Below are 23,250 nucleotides of genomic sequence, written 5' to 3' on the forward strand. Positions count from 1 at the left end.
ACAAAAAAAAAAAAAAAAAAAAAAAGAACATGCACATGTACATACACACACACTTTTATTAGATTTACCCAGAACTATCTCTCACTCACTTTAATAATTTTGGACCCTCCTGGGAATCTCCAGTTACAATATTTGAGAAGGTTGTTAAGATGTTCCTGTCTTTTTTTTTTTCATAATCATGTTTATCTAAAACATTAATTTTCCGCACAGTACATTTTTCATTTTAATAGAATTACGAATTTTTCTAATCTATGAAATGTCATATAATCAATAGGGCGGTAAAAGGAAGGAATATATTAAGCTCTTATTAAAAAAGAAATCTTTAGGGGCTTCCCTGGTGGCGCAGTGGTTGCGCGTCCGCCTGCCGATGCAGGGAAACCGGGTTCGCGCCCCGGTCTGGGAGGATCCCACATGCCGCGGAGCGGCTGGGCCCGTGAGCCATGGCCGCTGAGCCTGCGCGTCCGGAGCCTGTGCTCCGCAACGGGAGAGGCCACAACAGAGGGAGGCCCGCATGCCACACACAAAAAAAAATTAAAAAAAAATTAAAAAAAAATAAAAATAAAAAAGAAATCTTTAGATGCTTTCTTAGAGAAGACCTTTTAAAAGATAGAGGCATGACTTCCCTTTCCAACAACATAGCTGACTGTATGTGTAGAGAAATCCATCCTCATGATGACTATCTAAAAATAATGAATAAAACATATTTTTAATTCTTTTAGAAGTATGGTTAAGCTGGAAGTAAAGTACAGAAAATAACTGGAGGCAAGAATCTTTAAGAAAGAACCCTTTCCAGGGATGAGCAAGTTGTAGAGCTGATGTTTGCCCTGTGGTAGGGTGACCATATAATTTATTACCCAAACCAGGACATTTTTTGAGTAAAAATAATTAAGCTGTAACAAACATACTTTTCCAGGCATACCAAGATATATGATCACACTGCCCTGAGGTTACTTGCTGATCCCTGGCAACAGTTTGGATTTTAGCAGGCCACATGTGGGCATGGGAAAAAATTAAAAAAAAAAAAAAAAAAAGCCTGGGGTCTGAACAGGGTGAGATGTTGAGCCAGAGGCTCCTGAACAAAGCCCAAGCTCAGAAAGGGTGACACTTTCAGTGGGAAAGAAAGGAAGGGAGGAAGAGAGGAAGGGAGGAAGGGAGGAAGAGAGGAAGGGAGGAAGGGAGGAAGGAAGAAAGAAAACTGTTTTGTAAAAGGAAACAGCTTTTTTTAACTGGAACTTGATTCTTAGTAGAGCAGAAAAAATATTCTTCCCTCTTCTTTTTAACATATATAAGAAAAGAAAAAAAGGGAAAAAATTCCTTTGAAAATTCATAGGCACTAATTTACTCTCATTTAGGTTTCAGGTCAGAATCCATACCATCAGGGTAGCCTGAAAAATCTGAAATTAAAAATTAGGTTTTAGGGCTTCCCTGGTGGTGCAGTGGATAAGAATCTGCCTGCAATGCAAGAGACACAAGTTCGATCCCTGGTCCAGGAAGATCCCACATGCTGTGTAGCAACTAAGCCCATGCGCCACAGCTACTGAGCCTGTGCTCTACAGCCCACGAGCCACAACTACTGAGCCCCCGTGCCTAGAGCCTGTGCTCCGCAACAAGAGAAGCCACTGCAATGAGAAGCCTGCCCACCACAACCAAGAGTAGCCCCCGCTCGCCCCAACTAGAGAAAGCCCGCATGCAGCAATGAAGACCAAACACAGCCAAAAATAAATAAAATTTAAATTAAAAAAATTTTTTTTTTAATTAAAATTGGGCTTCCGGGGTGGCGCAGTGGTTGAGAGTCCGCCTGCCGATGCAGGGGACATGGGTTCGTGCCCCGGTCCAGGAAGATCCTACATGCCGCGGAGCGGCTGGGCCTGTGAGCCATGGCCGCTGAGCCTGCGCTCCACAACGAGAGAGGCCACAACAGTGAGAGGCCCGCGTACCGCAAAAAAAAAAAAAAAAAAAGATGGGGTCTTCCCTGGTGGCGCAGTGGTTTTGAGTCCACCTGACGATGAGGGGGACGCGGGTTCGTGCCCCGGTCCGGGAGGATCCCACGTGCCGTGGAGCAGCTGGGCCCGTGGGCCGTGGCCGCTGGGCCTGTGCTTCCGGAGCCTGTGCTCCACAACGGGAGAGGCCAAAACAGTGAGAGGCCTGCGTACCACAAAAAAAAAAAAAAAAAAAAAAAAAAAAAATATATATATATATATATATATATATATATATAAAAATTAAGTTTTAAATGATCTTTGGTAGGTAGACTGTCCTTCAGTGCCAGAGAGAAGCTAAGTCAGCCCTGGAGGAACACACTTACATGCGGTTCTCAAATAATTCCCACAAAAAAATTCCAAGGAATATAAGCTCATACTAAAAAGAATCACTAAAAACATAAGGAAAAAAGCCTCAGTGAGTCAGAGTCAGCAGAAACAACAGCCTAATCTGACTAACCTAATACTGTAGATAATATAAATGCACATGCTTAATATATTTAAAGAAAGAGGAGACTGCAAGTATGAAAAGGAAACACAAGACTATCACAATTGACAGAGTATATTTAAGAAATCTCACATAGTTCTTCGAGAAATTTTTTAAAAATCTAAGGAATACGTTAACCAGAAGATCAAAGACAGTTGGAGAGAATTAGTAAAAAAGAAGACAGAGCTAAAGAAATTACACAGGGCTTCCCTGGTGGCGCAGTGGTGAAGAGTCCACCTGCCAATGCAGGGGACATGGGTTCGAGCCCTGGGCCGGGAAGATCGGGAAGATCCCACATGCCGTGGAACAAATAAGTCTGTGCGCCACAACTACTGAGCCTGCACGCTAGAGCTGGCGCTCTGCAACAAGGGAGGCCACCGCAATGAGAAGCCAATGCACCGCAGCAAAGAGTACCCCCTGCTCGCCTCAACTAGAGAAAAGCTCTGGTGCAGCAACAGAGACCCAGTGCAGCCAAAAAAAAAAAATTACATAAAAGAAATTAAGATTAGGAAATATGAAGATCAGAGTGAGGAAGCCTAACACATCTCATCTAATCAAGATTCTAGAAAGAACAAATATAAAGAATTAGAGAGAGAGGCAATATTCAATGAGGTATTAGATGAGCTTTTTCCAGACTACTGAAAGACACTAATCTTCAGATAAATCCCAAAGAACCCCAAACGGGACAAAGAGAAATCCATACCTAAATACATTGTAGTGAAATTGAAGAACATCAAGACAAAAATGTATATCTGGGAAGTAGCCAGAGGAAAAAAAGACAGATTGCATGCCCAGGCTTGTTAGACCATAAGACTGACAGCTAACTTCTGAACAGTAACAATGGAAGACAGTGGAATAACAGCTATGGGGAAAATAAGCATTGACCAAAAGTTCAATCCCACCAAAATCCCTTAAAACTTCAATAAAAAGATTTTTTAAGAAGTAGGGCTTCCCTGGTGGCTCAGTGGTTGAGAATCCGCCTGCGGATGCAGGGGACACAGGTTCGTGCACCTGTCTGGGAAGATCCCACATGCTGCAGAGTGGCTGGGCCCGTGAGCCATGGCCACTGAGCCTGTGCGTCCAGAGCCTGTGCTCCGCAATGGGAGAGGCCACAACAGTGAGAGGCCCACGTACCACACACACACACACACACACACACACACACAAAAGTCAAAGCCAAAGGACAGGAAGAAAAGGAGAAAAGATAATAAGATTTTGGAGGCTGCAACTGACTTACCAGGCCAGTTCTCAGCTGATTCCTGGTTAGTAGAGGGGGAAGATAAGAATCAATCTATGTTAGGCTGCAGAATCCTGAAAAGTCTCAGAAACCTTCAGCCCTTAATGCCTCTGCAACTAGGAGTGAAGGAGAGGTGAGGATGGGGTGAAAGCTATTAGCTGTTAAGCAGTTAAGTATCTAGACCCCTTATCACTCATCTAATGGGTATACCCATCTCCTACCCCAACAGAAAACTTGGTGGTTTATCTTTCAGAGAGGATAAAACAGTCTTTGGACTAGAAGTTGACCTAGACAGTTGAACACATAGGTATCTTACTGAAATCAGCAGATTAACTGACCATATTTACTCACTAAGGAATACTGAGGTACCCAACCCTCTTCTGCTATGCAGCAACTAGAACAATGGCAGCTAGACCTTTACTCTCTAGGCAAATGTTTCTTCTCTGAAGAATCTGACTAGCCTAAGGGGGGAGGAAATCCTAAGATATTGGCACCTGGGATTCCATAACGAATGACTCACCAACGATTCTCAAAATTGGCTGCTTATTGGTATAAACTTGGAAGCTTTAAAAAAATAGTGATGCCTGTGTTCCACTCCTGGGAGTGTCTGATTTAACTAGACTTAGGGAGGGGTATCTAGGAGTTGGGATTTATGAAAGCTCTCTAGGCAATTCTCATGTTCAGCCATGGTTAAGAACCACTACCCTACAGTGAAGCTCAAAGCTTCCAATCAGGTTTTAGTCTTCTACTGTTAATAGCAAGAGTGAAATCAAGGGTTATTTAAGAGGACATATGTGAAAAACCTCTCAAACAGAAGACAGAAGCAAAAACAAATAAACAGGTGTCCAATGGGCCTGGGTTGATAACTGGGAGGATAAATAGGGCCATGGACTTTGGGTGGAATCTTGCCCAAATTCAAGGATGACTGAGCAAGCTGTAGCAGAGCCAGTGCCTTTTGTATCGGACAAGTGGCGAGCAGCACAAGAACACGGCACCCCTCCTCCATAATAGAATATCCCCCTTTGGCAGGCGACATTATAGGGTTCAGTGGGAAAACCTCAAGCATAATTTTAATGGCAGCACAAAAGGCACAGTGACTCTGACTCCGTTGCAAGATAAATATAAAATTAGAGTATATTCTGTCCTTAAATCTCACCTTAAAAGTTTCCTTTTTCTTTTAAGCTTGCAACTGACTTTCTGTAAAGTGTCTTGTGATACTGTGAATTAGGCTGTATAAAAATAAAGCACATTGCATTATATAAAGTTTTACTGCTTTCTCTGCTATAACATCAAATGTGCTTGATTCTCCAGGCCTAATTTGTATATCTTTAGGCTCACTGAGTAGTTTTCACCTTATGAAGAATTCAATAAAATGGTATTAAAAGACACAAAGATTGCTGTCAGATATACATTCTTTTTTATCTTTCTCTGAGCCTAGGCCTTTGGCCAATGTTTTCTTGGATTTGCAAAATACATCTCACCAGCAAAGGCCTGCTAAGCTCACACAGAAGTTAGACCAGTTAGCATTTACAAACTGGAATAACCATCTGCAAAAGACACATACTAGCAGGTCTTCACAACTAGTGTTTCCTAAGCGTCACATAATTGATGAGGAAAATCAGTGTTTTCAAGCCCCAGAAGACAGGGAAACAGTTTGATTGGGTATATTTATTTGATAACTCCTGAATGACTTCAAATGTCACAAGAAGACAATGCTTCAATGTGGTGGCCAATTCAATAGAAAAATATTCCTAGGATAAAAGGCCTCCAGGCTTCACGGGAAATTCTGTCTCATCTTGTATGAAATATACTGACAAAAATACATTTGTTCCATATCAAACCTAAATGTTCAGGGCCTCAGTTATCTGCTCTTTAGCTTCAACCTTAGCCTTTGGAAGGGTGTTAAAAGCCTAAGGTCTGCTTCAGTGTCACTTCTGGCATCTGAATGTATTCATAATCAATGATCATGTGACATGTAAAATGTCACAAAATCTAATTAACAACCAAAGTAATATGAACAAGGTAAGCCATTTGGACTTACAGTTAATATCTGATTATTCACTCTCAAATAGAGGTGAGCATGCTGGATACAAGTTGGTATGAAAAGCTCCTTCTGTACTTTTGATATTGAAATCTTAATAATCAGCTGCAGTTTAAATTTGTGTTTATTATTGCAAGAGTAAAATGCTACAATAATAATGATTATTATATGAAAATTATTGATTTTATGTACAAAATTAATTATTAAAAACCAGAATGGTCAAGTAAATGGGAAGGAGATTAATACTGCAAATATTACGAAACAGTATTTTTTTTTGGATTCCTCTCCTAAAGTAAAGGAAATAAAAGCAAAAATAAACAAATAGGACTTAATTAAACTTAAAAGCTTTTGCACAGCAAAGGAAACCATCAATAAAATGAAATGGCAACCTACCAAATGGGAGAAAATATTTGCAAATGATATTACCAATAAGGGATTAATATTCAACATATATAAACAGCTCATACAACTCAACATCAAAAAAACAACCAACCTGGTTAAAAAATGGGCAGAAAGGACTTCCTTGGTGGCGCAGTGGTTAAGAATCCTCCTGCCAATGCAGGGGACAGGGGTTCGATCCCTGGTCCGGGAAGATCCCACATGCCGCGGAGCAACTAAGCCCGTGCACCACAACTACTAAGCCTACACTCTAGAGCCCGTGAGCCACAACGTGGGCTCTAGCCCGCGTGCCTAGAGCCCGTGCTCCGCAACAAGAGAAGCCACCTCAATGAGAAGCTTGTGCACCGCAACGAAGAGTAGCCCCTGCTCGCCACAACTAGAGAAAGCCCACGTGCAGCAATGAAGACCCAATGCAGCCAAAAATAATAAATAAATAAATAAATTTTTTAAAAATGGGCATCAGAACTGAATAGACGTTTTTCCAAAGAGGAAATATAGATGGCCAACAAGCACATGAAAATATGTTCAACATCACTAATCATCAGGGAAAGGCAAATCAAAACCACAATGAGACATCACCTCATACCTGTCAGAATGGCTATCATCAGAAAGTCTACAAATAACAAATGTTGGCGAGGATGTGGAGAAAAGGGAACCCTCGTACGCTGTTGGTGGAGATGTAGACTGGTGTAGCCACTGTGGAAAATGGTATAGAGCTTTCTCAAAAAACTAAAAATAGAAATACCATATGACCCAGAAATTCTACTCCTGGATGTGTATCTGAAAAAAACAAAAACACTAATTTGGAAGGATACATGCAACCCAAATGTTCATAGCAGCATTATTTACAATTGCCAAGACATGGAAACAACCTAAGTGTCCATCAACATATGAATGGACAAAGAAGCTGTGGTATATATATACAACAGAATACTACTCAGCCATTCGTACAATCTCACAAGACTGAACCAGGAAGAAATAGAAAATATGAACAGACCAATCACAAGTAATGAAATTGAAACTTTGATTAAAAATCTTCCAACAAACAAAAGTCCAGGACCAGATGGCTTCACAGGTTAATTCTATCAAACATTTAGAGAAGAGCTGATACCCATCCTTCTCAAACTCTTCCAAAAAATTGCATAGGCAGGAACACCCCCAAACTCATTCTACGAGGCCACCATCACCCTGATACCAAAACCAGACAAAGATACTACAAAAAAAGAAAATTACAGACCAATATCACTGATGAATATAGATGCAAAAATCCTCAACAAAATACTAGCAAACAGAATCCAGCAACACATTAAAAGGATCATACACCATGATTAAATGGGATTTATCCCACCGATGCAAGGATTCTTCAATATACGCAAATCAATGTGATACACCATATTAACAAACTGAAGAAGAAAAACCATATGATCATCTCAATAGATGCAGAAAAAGCTTTTGACAAAATTCAACACCCATTTATGATAAAAACTCTCGAGAAAGTGGGCATAGAGGGAACCTACCTCAACATAATAAAGGCCGTATGTGACAAACCCACAGCATCACCCTGATTTGAAATGCATGTGCTCACCTCACACTGACAGGATGCACCAATTCTACCTTCTCAGATATATCCCTTCTAATCACAGTCCATAGGGCCATCGTCTAAAGTGAACTGTAACCTCCAAGTGAAAAACATAAAATGATGGAAAAAGTATTTTCCTCACTCAAGTGAAATCTGGTTTTATAATGTTCTTGCTCAAGAGACATCTGTTAGCATATTTGGATTTAAATGTTCAGATGTGCACTTTATGCCAAGAAAGTGCTTCCAGTTTAACTGCCCTGACAACAAGTCTGCTTTAGGAGAACAGCTTTGAGGTTCACAGTTTAATTGGCTGGAGCTAGATAGTGTTGTTTGTAACGAGGGCCCCTCTCCTATTTGACTTGTACAATGATAGCAGCATCAGCTCTCCAACATTAGGGGCTGCTTTGTTTTGCTTAAGAAAAGAAAAAAGGAAGATGGCATAACTTAGTACCTATATTAGCTGTTAGGATTACAGTCTACTTAGACTTTTATAATGATTTGTTTTACAGCTTTATGTTTTTCACTGAGGAAAAAGGAACAAAGAGCTTTGGAATAGTGAGCTATTTGTGTATTTTCTGCACAAGGTGTGTTAGCTTTTTCCTATCTCTTCACTGTATTACTAGAGTTCTATTGACTGAAAAGGAACATACCAATGGAATTTAGTGTGTTTAGAGACTGGATATGGACCTTTTCAAATGAAGTATGTTGAAAACGGCAGTCCCCATCAATCCTCTGGCCAGTAGTTTTTTGTATATGTATAAAAACACCTATTCAGTTTCTAATCTTTATTCTTGAAATGACTCTGTTTCTAATAAATACTGATACCACAAACCTAAGAATCATTTAAACTGAAACTTAAAGTTAAACCTTCATGACTACTGAAATATTAAAATGTCACATAAAAGCTACATTTTTAAAGGGGTTACATAAATTGTGTTTTATGATGCACTGTCTTATCATTTCTCAAGAAGGGAATCTGAGTTGTGTTAGACTACAGGTTTTATACTAGCTAAAAAGATTTTTTAAACAAAGGAGGAAAATGACAACAGTACAATAATAATTTATTTTTAGGACTATGTAATGTACCAAACTCTCCGTTTGATCTTTTCACTGTCTTTAACTGGCAGGAAATCTGCAATAATTTATAGTATAGAGATTAATTGAGGTGAGGATTTAATAAAGAATATTTTTAACTTATTTTCTCCACATTTTAAAGACATATATTATATCTAGAAGCAAATTTCTTTCTGCTTATCCTTGCTGGGAAAATTTCATTTCCTGTAGCTCAATACATAAAATCTGCACCTCTGTCTGCCAGAGAAATATGCTCAAGACGTGGTCTGTATCATGGCTTGATTCACCACAATAAATTGTTAATGATACATTACTGCACCAAAAAACAAGCAAATGCAATACCATGTTCTTTGTACATTTCAAACAGAGCCAGGAAATTTCAAAATACTCTCCTTCAGCCCTTTAACATCAATATCACCACCAATACACATGTATTAAAACACCTGCACTACACTTATAGCCCCATATTAGATGTTGTTGGGTGTTCACATTCATTCATAACAGCCTGTGCTTTATAGTATACAAAGATTTTATGAAAAATATGCAGTAATTATTCACCACCTTTTTCAAGAACCAATCACTCAAATATAGAAATACCCAAATTGATTACTGTCAGCTGATATACAAAGAAATGGCACAAAGGTCAAGAAGACTAACTCACCTGAAAAAAGAAAACTGAATAAAAAATTAGATGCCTAATTTAGTATATATGATAGTTTTAAAATGCTGGCCACTATGAATATTAAACTATACCAGAATGGCACATTTTACAGGTTATATTCTCTCTCTGGCTTCTGGTGCTTCAAGCTTCATGTTAGTGATTTATGATTTATAATGTCAGTCAAAGCTCTTAATAAAAATACAGCTTTATGTCATTCAGTTGGGAATAGGATTTTTTTCCTATCTCTCTCTGTAGGGTCCCACATACACATTGAATATATTTTAGTAGTAATTACGAAATATGAGGTTACAGGGCCATAAATGATTGTCATCATATGCCACTCAAACTTCTTTCTGATAGTACAATGAATTGATTGGAAATACCTTTTTGCTGGTGCCATCACACATTTGAGTGTACTGGGAGAAAAGAGCACGAAGGCTTTCATTCTCTCTGAGAGGCAGAGACTTCCGGATATCTTCACAGTCCAATCGTATCAGGTTCTTTGGATTGAGAAACCCATCCTTCCTATACAGCCTTATCTCACACATGTTAATCTCTATTATGTGGTCAAAAAGAGTGGTTTCAGGGGCTTCCCTGGTGGCACAGTGGTTGAGAGTCCGCCTGCCGATGCATGGGACACGGGTTCGTGCCCCGGTCCGGGAGGATCCCACATGCCGCAGAGCGGCTGGGCCCATGGGCCATGGCCGCTGAGCCTGCACATATGGAGCCTGTGCTCCGCAATGGGAGAGGCCACAACAGTGAGAGGCCCGCGTACACACACACAAAAAAGAGTGGTTTCCAAATTGGGGTGCATGCACTCCAGGGGCCTATAAAATCATGATTCACTGGTTAGAAAAGAAAATAACTAGAACTTAAATTACTAATACCTTTGTTGTATACTTTAAAAATTTCTATGTTTTTGTATGTTTTATAGTATACATAATAGTACAGGAGTACATGTATATACTTTATAAATAAATATATTGGGGTGCCCACTTGAAAATCCTTTTTTAACAGCTTTTGTAAGATATAATTCACCTACCATACAATTCACCCATTTAAAGTATACAATTCAATGGTTTACAGTATATTCACAGAGGTGCACAACCATCACCACAATCAATTTTAGAACATTTTCAACACCTCAGAGAGCAGCCCTGTATCTTTTAGCTATCAGCCTCCCTACTTCCCTATCTCTTCAGCCCTAAGCAACCACTAATCTACTTTCTGTCTCTATAGATTTGCCTGTTCTGGACATTTCATATACACGGAATCACATAATGTGTGATATTCCATGACTGGTTTCTTTCACTTAGCATAATGTTTTCAAGGTTTATCCATGTTGTAACATGTACCAGTACCTCATTCCTTTTAATGGCTGAATAACAATCCACTGCATAGCTATACCATATTTTGTTTATCCACTCATCAGCTGATGGACATTTGGGTTTTTTTTCCACCTTTTGGCTACTATGAATAATGCTGCCATGAACATTCATGTTCAAGTTTTCATGTGGACATAGGTGTTCAAGTTTTCACGTGGACATAGGTTTTCATTTCTCTTGGGTACACACCTAAAAGCGGAATTGCTGGGTATAATAGTAACTCCATTTAAGTTTTTGAGGAACTGTCAGACTGTTTTCCAAAGTGGCTGTACCATTTTTACATTGCCTCCATCAATTTATGAAGGTTCTAATTTCTCTACATCCTTGCCAACACGTTATCAGACTTTTTGATCCTAGCCATCCTCCTGGGCGTGAAGTGGTATCTCATTGCAGTTTTAATTTGCATTAACTCGATGACTATAATGTTGATCATCTTTTGATGTGCAATTTTTTTTTTGTATTAATGGTGTGCATCATCAAGAAGTTGCAGGACCAGTGGTATAAATTTTCCTGGCAATTTCAGAGGCAGTTATCCAATAAAAGCCCCAGCTGAAGTAAAAACAGTAGCTCCTATTCTAGACATTTAGCTCCTCATGGACAAGAAAAAAAGAACAACCATGGGTGACATAAATTAAGCCAAAAGGCATGAGACACCAGCAGGGGAATCAAAGATCAACCAGATGTAGATAGACATTTAGACACTGCCTCCAAATCAAGGATGTTATACAACTCTGAGGAACATGCAGAGAATCTCCTTCACTGATGCCACTGCTTAAGCTGATGGCTGGCTCAAGGTCATTACAAAGAGGTGGCGGCAGCAATGCTTTAGTTATTTCCTGGGCACACCATCAGCTGTCTATGAAAGCAACCTTAGTGACAACTCTGAGGGAGCACCCTACAAGGAGCAAGCATTAGAGGTCATTGCCTGTGTCTGTAAAAACAGCTTTCCTTATTATGGAACGGAAAGAAATACACAGAATTTTAAAAATACAGCAAAATATAAGCATTTTAAAGAATTGCTGTTTTTTGGCCAAAATTATATCCACTCTATATTTTGGTATTATGAGACAATGGTGACAGTCAACATTTTTACTTAGCAAAATTACTTTTGGAAATTGCACAAGTTGGTGAAATCCAGAAGTCTAGGAACTCTTGCTTTAGTAGATGCCTTCCACTGTATAGAGGACCTATGGTCTCCCTAACTTATTCTACTCGTTCCTGCTTTAATATGCTTATTCCTGCTATTTCCCTAACCCTGGAACACTAAGTTTTCAAATTCTACTCACTCTTAAGACCCCACTTTTTTAAAAAGTAAATTTAATTTTTTATTATTCAACATATCACATACACGAAAATACTATCAGCTTACTCAAATATTTACTGAGCATCTAAGTGGAAGGCACCATGCTTGGCTGAAAGAATTAGGAGTGTGTGTGCCAAGATGATTAGCTCATGCACCCTACTCTCAAGGGTTTTATATACTATGCTTTCCATCAAGTCTTCAGTGATAGACTGATTAACAATTTCTAAATCACATCATCTAAATGGAATGGTGAGGGGCCAGACAATTTAAAATCAGAGCTGCTTTGGAAAGTCAGGCACATACAGGTCACAGTACCTACTACATGAAACAGTCTCTTAGAGAAGGCTTTTTGAATAAGTCACAGCTTTAAATAGGAAAGAGGGCAATAATAAAGGTTTGTACCTTAAGTCAGACCAGCAAAGCAGAGCTTCCTATCTCCCTAAATCGAAGAACTAATGTCAACAAATCTTTTGATTATTTTACCAAGAAAGAAAATGCTCTAATGATTAATTCTTTTTAAACTAATCCTTTTTATACCACTAACACCAGAGTGGTTGTTTCTGAATAAAAAGTCTCTTGTTTCTCTTTTTTTATAGCTCTCTCTAATCCTCACCCTGCTGAATTTAATTGCCTTGGCAATGCCAAAACACTGTCTGATCCTAATAGGTCAGCATTGATCGCTCTAAACCACTTGGTTCCTTCATTAGCAAGAAAATGAAGTAAAGAGAAAAGGCAGGTGGCTCCCCAACAGGCAGCTGGGCTTTTGCTCCTCTTACAGTGCCTCTCTCTCATTAAACAGTAGCTGATCAATTGGCAACTTGCTCAAAATCCACAAAAACTATTTATCACTTTTGACACAGACCTGTTTTAACAGGTCACTCAACTCAAGATTTGGACACCCCAGACAGTTTATTTGTAGGGCCCATCACATTTTTCCCATGAGGATCTCTCTGGAGATCATATGGAGAAAAAGGAGGACACATCATCCAAACAACCACTGCCTGGAAGGGCACCAAGTAAAACCTTGAGTGGCGAATCCAACCTATGAGTCTAAGGAACAAAGGCTTCCCAGGAGGAGGGTCTAGATTCTACAGCATGGTAAAGGCAAGGTGGGAGGAACTAGTCAGTGATAACCAGAAAGCGGAAGTAAGCAGGGATCTAAAAATATCAATCACCAAAGGGAAGGAGAGGAAAACAAGGTCGAAAAGGGAAAGGGAATGCAAAAAAGGAGAGAAAAGAAAACACACAGGAAAAGCACAATACATTCATACTGTACCACTTTGGTTGGTTGGGAAGTAAGCTAAGGAAGAAAGCAGACTAGGAGTTTTGTCAGATGGTCTATGAAAATACCTCTCTGTCAGAATCAATGAATCTCTTATTTCTGGGGCAATGTGACCTGATCACATGCCATACGGCTACGCACTGCTTCAATCTATGTCAAAGCAGCCTAGGGAAGGGAGGTATTACCCAAACTTGACTGAGCCTCAATGCCAAAGACCACACTTGGCACTTTACACAAGATATCTTATTGAGCCTGATGCCAATTTTATGAAGGGTCATTTCTATCCTCATCTCACACACACACACACACACACACACACACACACACACACACACAATAATAATAAGATTCAGAGATATAAAGTAACTTGTCCTATGACACACGACGAGTAAGAAGTGGCAGTCAGAATATGAATGTAGTTCTGTTCAATTACAAAGTCCATGCCCTTTTAATGAACCTCTAGTATAGAATGTGAAAATGAAAAAGCAAATACAGAATTAACTTATAAATTATAAAAATAAAGAACAATATAAGATACTTTTAGAAGGAAATGAAAAGAATGAAAGGAACATGTAACCACATATTTATTTATTTCATCCCAGTGGATTCTTGATAACTGACCCATTCTACATATTCTTCTTAGGGGAGGAAGCCAGGCCAGCATTGTTGACAACAAGCCTCCCTTCTCACTTGCTGCCTTTCTACATAGCTAGCAGGGTAGCTGAAGAGAGCTGGCCTTAAAAACAACTAAGGTCAGTTTTCTCCTAAAATTCAAATCCAGAAACAAACAATTTACTTCAACTTACATGTCAGTAAGTAATTTCTTGTGTTAACAGAATCAAGATCTAAGAAAAGCTATTCATTTCTCATACAATCTGAAGCTTCACCATAATTACTCAGTAAAAAGCACCTATCAATATACTGAATTTACTCACCATTCACAAAACACCTTCCATGTTTAAGGTACCTGCTCAGCCTGAATAAACACTACTATAGTTATTAAACACAAATATCAATTATCTGAAATCTTATTACAATATTGACTTACAGGGGAATATCAGCAATATTTGCAATCAGAAATCATCAAGAGGTAGATTTTTGTAAATAATCAGATTTATCACTAATAACAGACCTGTAGAGATCCTGAACCTCTCAAAATATTTATTCTATCAAAAAGAAAAGGGGAAAAAAAGAAGGAAGGAGAGGGGGACATTTATTAGGGGGCTAGTATCTGCTGGGCACTAAGTTATACCCTGGCGATACAGAAATGAAAAGACCAGGGCACTGCTCTCCAAGAGTTCAGAGTCTAGTAGAAGAGACAAGATGTCTGTTATATTGTCCATCCATCATTCACCCATCCCTTCCTTTATCTTTCCAACCAATGACTATTTACTGAGAACCTACAATGTGTTGCCAAGCATTGTGCTGGGCACTGGAGATACAACAATGAACCAGAAAGACATGGTCTTTGTTTTCATGAACTCAGTCTAATGTAGGAGACAAGTCAGGAAACAGGCAACTATGATAAAATGTGTAGATGATAGAAGGATAGGGTATTCTGATAGCAGGAATAAGATGTCATTGGTGGTGGTGGTGGTAGGGTAGGGATTATATGTGTCAAAAGATGATTCTCACAGTAAGTGACATTAAAGTTAGAAAGGCAAACAAGGAAAAGAGAAACAGAAGAGAGAACTCTTTGGGGTAAGATAGAATAATATGTGGCAATGGACAGAGACAAGTCAGGGCATGCTAGAGGGACTTAAAGAAATGCTATAGATGTGTGTAGCCAGCCTCCAACATGTTGCCTTTTGTTATTCATGTTCTTGTTCCCTCCCATACCAATGGGGTATCATGGAAATGATGATATGTGACTTCTCAGGCTAGGTTTAAAAAAAAAAAAAGCAAAAAAAATTGTAGCTTCTGCTTTGCTCTCTCTTGGATCACTTTCTCTGGAGGAAGACAGCCACCATGCTATGAGGACACTTCAGCAGTCCTCCAAAGAAGCCAATATGGAGAGAAACTAAGGCGTCTGCTAACAGCCAGTGTCAACTTGCCAGCCATGTAAGTGGCCCCTTGTAAAAGTGAATCACTTAAGCCTAGTCAAGCCTTCAGATGACCACAGCCCTTGCTGACATCTAGACTATAATCCTGTAAGAGACCTCAAGCTAGAACCATCCAACTAAATTACTCTCGAATTCCTAAACCATACAAACTGTGAGATAATAAATGTTTATTGTTAAGTCACAATGTTTGGGGTAATTTGTTAACCAGCAGGTAAGTAACACACATAGCATTCAAGATGGGAGGGAGGTGGTTGAGACCAGAAGCTAGAAAGGTAGGCAGGGCCAGATCAAGTAAAACTTTGAACAAGACGGGTACTGGACTTTATCCTGAAAACAATGGGGAGTCATTGGAGGTTTTGAAATAGGGAAATGATAGTCAGGTTTGCATTTAGCAAGAACACCTGGCTACAGTATGGAAAATGGACTACAGAGAGATAAAACCAGAGTCAAAATGCTCAGTCACGTGTTGATGCAAACCTAGTGCTGATTCTAAGATTCTCTCAACGTCCTCCAACTTTCTCATTAACCCATGCTGAGTCACCCTGTGGATTTGGATAAAATGTCATATTGCTTTCTGAACAGTTTTCAAGGGGTTAGAGGAAGTGCAGAGAAGTTAGCTTCCCATGGGGTGAACCTAGATCAATGGGAAACAGAAGAGGGGAGGGAACTATGCCTGCTGAACAATCTGCTGTGTGTCTCTGCAGTGGTTGTAAAGTGGTGGCCAGCATGGTAATACACTGCATCACCATTTTTCCTCATCTGACCTTTACCCTCACCACGCTGGGCTGGAACCTACCAAAGACAATGTCAGCACTTTAATCCTTGCTTCAGGCTCTGTATTTTATAGGTATGATGTTGAATACAGTAGCCACTAGCCATAGTTGGTAGAAATGTGGCTAATTCAAATTGAGATGTACTGCAAGTATAAAATTCACACTGATTTTTGAAGACCTAGTATTTTAAAAAATAGAACTTAACATATCTCATTAATAATTTTTTTCTATTGGAAAATGTAGTATATATAAACAATGAAAAATCATTCTCAGCCTTGAAAAAGAAGAAAATCCTGCCATTTGTGACAACATGGATGAACTTGGAGGATATTATGCTAAGAAGGACAAATACTACATCATATCAATTATATGAGGAATCTAAATCAGTTAAACTCATAGAGGCAAAAAGAGTAAAATAGTAGTTGCCAGGGGCTGGGGGAGGGGAAATGGGGAGGTATTAGTCAAAGGGTATAAAGCTTCAGTTTTACAAGATGAATAAAACCTAGAGATCTACTGTATAGCATAGTGCCTATAGTTAACAATACTGTACTGCTATATTTAAATATTTGCTAGAGAGAGTAGATCGTATGTTAGCTGTTCTTACTATCATCATCACCAGTTAAAGACAACAACAATAAGGCTTCCCTGGTGGCGCAGCAGTTGAGAGTCCGCCTGCCGATGCAGGGGATACGGGTTCGTGCCCCGGTTCGGGAAGATCCCACATGCCGCGGAGCGGCTGGGCCCGTAAGCCATGGTCGCTGAGCCTGCACATCCAGAGCCTGTGCTCCGCAACAGGAGAGGCCACAACAGTGAGAGGCCCGCGTACCACAAAAAAACACAACAACAACAACAACAACAATAATAATAAATAAAGAGGACAGTAGAAAACTTTTGAAGTGATGGATATATTTATGGCATAGATTTTGGCTTCATGGGTATACATAAACTTATTTCCAAATTCATCAAGTTATATATATTAAATGTGTACAGCTTTTTGTATGTCAATCATACCTCAACAAAGTGGGTTAAAAATATAATAAATAGTTTCAAACACTGATTACATGTTGAGGTGATTATATTTCGGATATAATGGTTTAAGTAAAATATATTATTAAAATTTATTTTACTTGTTTCTTTTTACCTTTTTAAATGTAGCTACTAGAACATTTAAAATAACATATATTTCTATCGGACAGCAATGTTCTAGAGGACCTGGAATAATACAGTAAGTAATTTAGGCAAGAAAAGGCAGCTAGTTATTGCAATGGAGATGTAGAAAAGAGGATGAATTTGGAAGGGAATTTCATGAGAAACAGCTGCCATAATTGAAATGACTGTGTGTGGAGGAAAGAGAAATGAAAGATGATGTCCAGCTTTTGAGATGGGGCAACTGAGTAATCTTTCCCTGAGATGGGAACACAGGAAGAAGACCATGCTAGAATGTAAAATTAATTAGCTTGAAGCATTCTGTTGTGATTTGAGGTGCTATGCATCACAATGAGGAAGCTATGCAGTGGCCAGTGCGCTTGCTGGAAGTGCATGAGAAAGATCTAAGCAGGACATGAAGGTCTTTTATTGACTGATGCCACATGAGCCCATGAGATTGCCAGGAGAGAGTACGCAGAGTGAGAAAAGCAGAGAACACAAATAAACAAATACATTAAGAATATTGTTCTAGCTCATGATTGGTGTTACACTGGAAACAGAGCAGGATCAAAGGACAGTGAGTGATGGGACAGGGTAGGGTGGCTATTTAAGTCTGGGAGTAACCGAGATGGGAGCAAGGAAGAACACAGGACAAAGAGAGAAAGTGCATCTCATGTAGAAGAAACATCAAATGCAAATGCAGAGAGCTGGGAAACAGCTGGACAAGTTCAGGGAAACAGCAGGAGTCTGGTACTACTGGAATATATAGTATGAGGAATGGAACGGGAGCAACCATGTAGGCATAGAGTGGGCAGATCATGCAGAGCTTTGTATTTTATGCTAAGGACCTTGGACTTTATTCCATAGGCAAAGAGGACTCCTGAGAAGTTTTAAGGAGGGGAGTGACATTTGATTTTTATAGTATTCTTTAAGGTACTTGTTCCTAACTGAAAGGAGCCCTCATCCACTTGGCCCTGACGTATCACTGGGTTGCATGGAGCACAATTTGAAAACCACTAGACTCGATGACTTCTCTAGGCTTTAAGATCTACACAGTCTATAGTTAAAGGTTTGGTGAGAAAAGTATAAAATTGTTGAGCCAGTTTTACAAGCCTCTCTTCTCTCTCTCCTTCCCCATCCTCCCCTCTCATTCACTCACTCTCAGGCAATAACGTCCATGGTAAGGCTGAATGTTAGGAATATGAGGCCATACCAAGGAACTATTGCTCACTTTGCAGTAGCATATCACAAATTCAGACAAAATGCCAGGAAAAAGGAATACCCCCTCGTGGGTTGTCATTGAACAATTCAAACTAAAAAGAGACAATGAAAGTCACAGGCTGATTATCCAGCAAAGGCCGCATCTAGGCCTTTTCACCATGCTCCATCCACTGCTCTTCAGCTCTTAATGATTCCATTGCCCATTTATCCTTCCTTTGCAGGCAAACATGTCAGGAAAAGAAGGAAATCCCGAAACGAGTTAATTCTGACAATGAAGGAGAAGAAAATCAACCTAATGGCTGAAAGACAGTTTAACATTATTTGTTTATTTCAACTGTACAAGTCTAAGAAATTATCATTTTTTCCTAATTTATCCTCATATCTACTTTTTAAAAAGTATTTTATTTTACAGCTAGGAGAAGTGACTTGCCCAGAGCCACATACTCCCTGCTTCTCAGACTTCAGAGCCTTTGCCATCATGCTACTTTCATTCCATTGTGATTTTCTGAGATGAAATATATTTCACAACACTAAGATGGAAAAATATTTGTTTTTACTAGGAAAAGGTTTGTTTTTAAAATAAGTGGTGTTGGAGAGACCTTCAAGATGGCAGAGGAGTAAGACGTGGAGATCACCTTCCTCCTCACAAATACATCAGAAATACATCTCCATGTGAAACAACTCCTACAGAACACCTACTGAACGCTGGCAGAAGACCTCAGACTTCCCAAAAGGCAAGAAACTCCCCAGGTACCTGGGTAGGGCAAAAGAAAAAAGAAAAACCAGAGACAAAAGAATAGGGGCGGGACCTGCACCGGTGGGAGGGAGTTGTGAAGGAGGAAAGGTTTCCACACACTAGGAAGCCCCTTCGAGGGCAGAGACTGCGGGTGGCGGAGTGGGGGAGCTTCAGAGCCACGGAGGAGAGCGCAGCAACAGTGGTGCGGAGGGCAAAGCGGAGAGATTCAGGCACAGAGGATTGGTGCCGACCCGCGCTCACCAACCCGAGAGGCTTGTCTGCTCACCCACTGGGGCGGGTGTGGGCTGGGAGCTGAGGCTCGGATTTCGGAGGTCGGATCCCAGGAAGAGGACTGGGGTTGGCTGCGTGCACACAGCCTGAAGGGGGCTAGTGTAACACAGCTAGCCGGGAGGGAGTCCAGGAAAAAGTCTGGAACTGTCTAAGAGGCAAGAGACCATTGTTTCGGGGTGCGTGAGGAGAGGGGATTCAGAGCACCACCTAAACGACCTCCAGAGACGTCCACGAGCCACGGCTATCAGCACGGACACCAGAGATGGGCATGAAATGCTAAGGTTGCTGCTGCAGCCGCCAAGAATCATGTGTGCAAGCACAGGTCACTATCCACACCTCCCCTCCTGGGAGCCTGTGCAGCTCGCCACTGCCAGGGTCCCGTGATCCAGGGACAACTTCCCCGGGAGAACCCACGGCATGCCTCAGGCTGGTGCAACGTCCTGCCGGCCTCTGCCGCCGCAGTCTCGCCCCTCGTTCCATACCCTTCCCTCCCCCCGGCCTGAGTGAGCCAGAGCCCCCGAATCAGCTGCTCCTTTAACCCCGTCCTGTCTGAGTGAAGAACAGACGCCCTCAGGTGACCTACATGCAGAGGCGGGGCCAAATCCAAAGCTGAACCCCAGGAGCTGTGCAAACAAAGAAGAGAAAGGGAAATCTCTCCCAGCAGCCTCAGGAGCAGCGGATTAAATCTCCACAATCAACTAGATGTACCCTGCATCTCTGGAATACCTGAATAGACAAGGAATCATCCCAAAATTGAGGCGGTGGACTTTCGGAGCAACTGTAGACTTGGGGTTTCCCTTCTGCATCTAATTTGTTTCTGGTTTTATGTTTACCTTAGTTTAGGATTTAGAGTTTATTATCATTGGTACATTTGTTTCTTGATTTGGTTGCTCTCTTCCTTTTATTTTTTATACATAGATATATATATGTTTTCCCTTTTTCTCTTTTTGTGAGTGTGTATGTGCATGCTTCTTTGTGTGATTTTGTCTGTATACCTTTGCTTTTACCATTTGTCCTAGGGTTCTGTCTGTTGGCATTCTTTTCTTTTTGTTTTTTTGGTATAGTTTTTAGGGCTTGTTATCATTGGTGGATTTGTTTATTGGTTTGGTTGCTCTCTTCTTTCTTATTTTTTTCTTTTCTATTACTTTTTAATAACTTTATTTTATTTTATTATTATTCTTTCTTTCTTTCTCTCTCTCTTTCTTTCTTTCTCTTTCTCCCTTTTCTTCTGAGCCATGTGGCTGACAGGGACTTGGTGCTCCGGCCGGCTGTCAGGCCTGTGCCTCTGAGGTGGGAGAGCCGAATTCAGGACATTGGTCCACCAGAGACCTCCTGGCTCCACGTAATGGCAAACGGCGAAAGCTCTTCAAGACCTCTCCATCTCAACGCTGAGACCCAGCTCCACTCAATGACCAGCAAGCTACAGTGCTGGACACACTATGCCAAACAACTAGCAAGACAGGAACACAAAACCCACCCATTAGCACAGAGGCTGCCTAAAAACATAATAAGGTCACAGGCACCCCAAAACACACCACTGGACACGGTCCTGCCCACCAGAAAGACAAGATCCAGCCTCATCCACCAGAACACAGGCACCAATCCCCTCCACCAGGAAGCCTACACAACCCACTGAACCAACCTCACCCACTGGGGGCAGACACCAAAACAACGGGAACTACAACCTGCAGCCTGCAAACACAGTAAGGTAAGCAAAATGATAAGAGAGAGAAACACACAGCAGATGAAGGAGCAAGGTAAAGAGCCACCAGAACAAAAAAAAGAAGAGGAAATAGGCAGTCTACCTGAAAAATAATTCAGAGTAATGATAGTTGGCATTCTTTTCTTTTTGTTTTTTTGGTATAGTTTTTAGGGCTTGTTATCATTGGTGGATTTGTTTATTGGTTTGGTTGCTCTCTTCTTTCTTATTTTTTTCTTTTCTATTACTTTTTAATAACTTTATTTTATTTTATTATTATTCTTTCTTTCTTTCTCTCTCTCTTTCTTTCTTTCTCTTTCTCCCTTTTCTTCTGAGCCATGTGGCTGACAGGGACTTGGTGCTCCGGCCGGCTGTCAGGCCTGTGCCTCTGAGGTGGGAGAGCCGAATTCAGGACATTGGTCCACCAGAGACCTCCTGGCTCCACGTAATGGCAAACGGCGAAAGCTCTTCAAGACCTCTCCATCTCAACGCTGAGACCCAGCTCCACTCAATGACCAGCAAGCTACAGTGCTGGACACACTATGCCAAACAACTAGCAAGACAGGAACACAAAACCCACCCATTAGCACAGAGGCTGCCTAAAAACATAATAAGGTCACAGGCACCCCAAAACACACCACTGGACACGGTCCTGCCCACCAGAAAGACAAGATCCAGCCTCATCCACCAGAACACAGGCACCAATCCCCTCCACCAGGAAGCCTACACAACCCACTGAACCAACCTCACCCACTGGGGGCAGACACCAAAACAACGGGAACTACAACCTGCAGCCTGCAAACACAAAATTAAATACAAAAAAAAATATTAAAAGCAGCAAGGGAAAAACAAGTAACATACAAGGGAATCCCCATAAGGTTAACAGCTGATCTTTCAACAGAAACTCTGCAAGCCAGGAGTAGAGGGACATATTTAAAGTGATGTAAGGGAAAAACCTACAACCAAGATTCTCTATCCAGAAAGGATCTCATTCAGATTCCACGGAGAAATTAAAGCTTTTACAGACAAGCAAAAGCTAAGAGAATTCAGCACCACTTTAGAACAAATGCTAAAGGAACTTCTCTAGGCAGGAGACACAAGAGAAGGAAAAGACCTACAATAAAAAACCCAAAACAATTAAGAAAATGGTAATAGGAATATACATATCGATAACTACCTTAAATGTAAATGGATTAAATGTTCCAACCAAAAGACATAGACTGGCCAAATGGATACAAAAACATGCTAACAGCCATAAAAGGGGAAATAGACAGTAACACAATCATAGTAGGGCACTTTAACACCCCACTTTCACCAGTGGACAGATCACCCAAAATGAAAATAAATAAGGAAACACAAGCTTTAAATTATATATTAAACAAGATGGACTTACAAGATGATATTTATTGGACATTACATCCAAAAACAACAGAATATACTTTCTTCTCAAGTGATCATGGAACATTCTCTATGACAGATCATATCTTGGGTCACAAATCAAGCCTTGGTTAATTTAAGAAAATTGAAATCTTATCAAGTATCTTTTCTGACCACAATGCTATAAGACTAGATATCCATTACTGGAAAAAATCTGTAAAAAATAAAAACACATGGAGGCTAAACAATACACTACTAAATAACCAAGAGATCACTGAAGAAATCAAAGAGGAAATCAAAAAATACCTAGAAACAAATGACAATGAAAACCTGATGACCCAAAACCTATGGGATGCAGCAAAGGCAGTTCTAAGAGGGAAGTTTATAAAAATACAATCCTACCTCAAGAAACAAGAAACATCTCAAATAAACAACCTAACTTTACACCTAAAGCAATTAGAAAGAACAAAAAAACCCCAAAGTTAGCAGAAGGAAAGAAATCATAAAGATCAGATCA

The 23,250-nt window shown here is 40.3% G+C and overlaps 1 protein-coding gene across 3 annotated transcripts in view; it reads right to left on the minus strand.

The window, feature by feature from the left end:
* The window catches only part of BTBD9 (BTB domain containing 9), a 402,264-nt gene that overhangs the window by 164,084 nt on the left and 214,930 nt on the right, over positions 1-23,250 (minus strand). The gene's annotated exons all lie outside the window — the stretch shown is intronic.

The sequence above is a fragment of the Physeter macrocephalus genome, chromosome 18 (genome assembly GCF_002837175.3).
Source record: "Physeter macrocephalus isolate SW-GA chromosome 18, ASM283717v5, whole genome shotgun sequence".
Classification (NCBI taxonomy): domain Eukaryota; kingdom Metazoa; phylum Chordata; class Mammalia; order Artiodactyla; family Physeteridae; genus Physeter; species Physeter macrocephalus.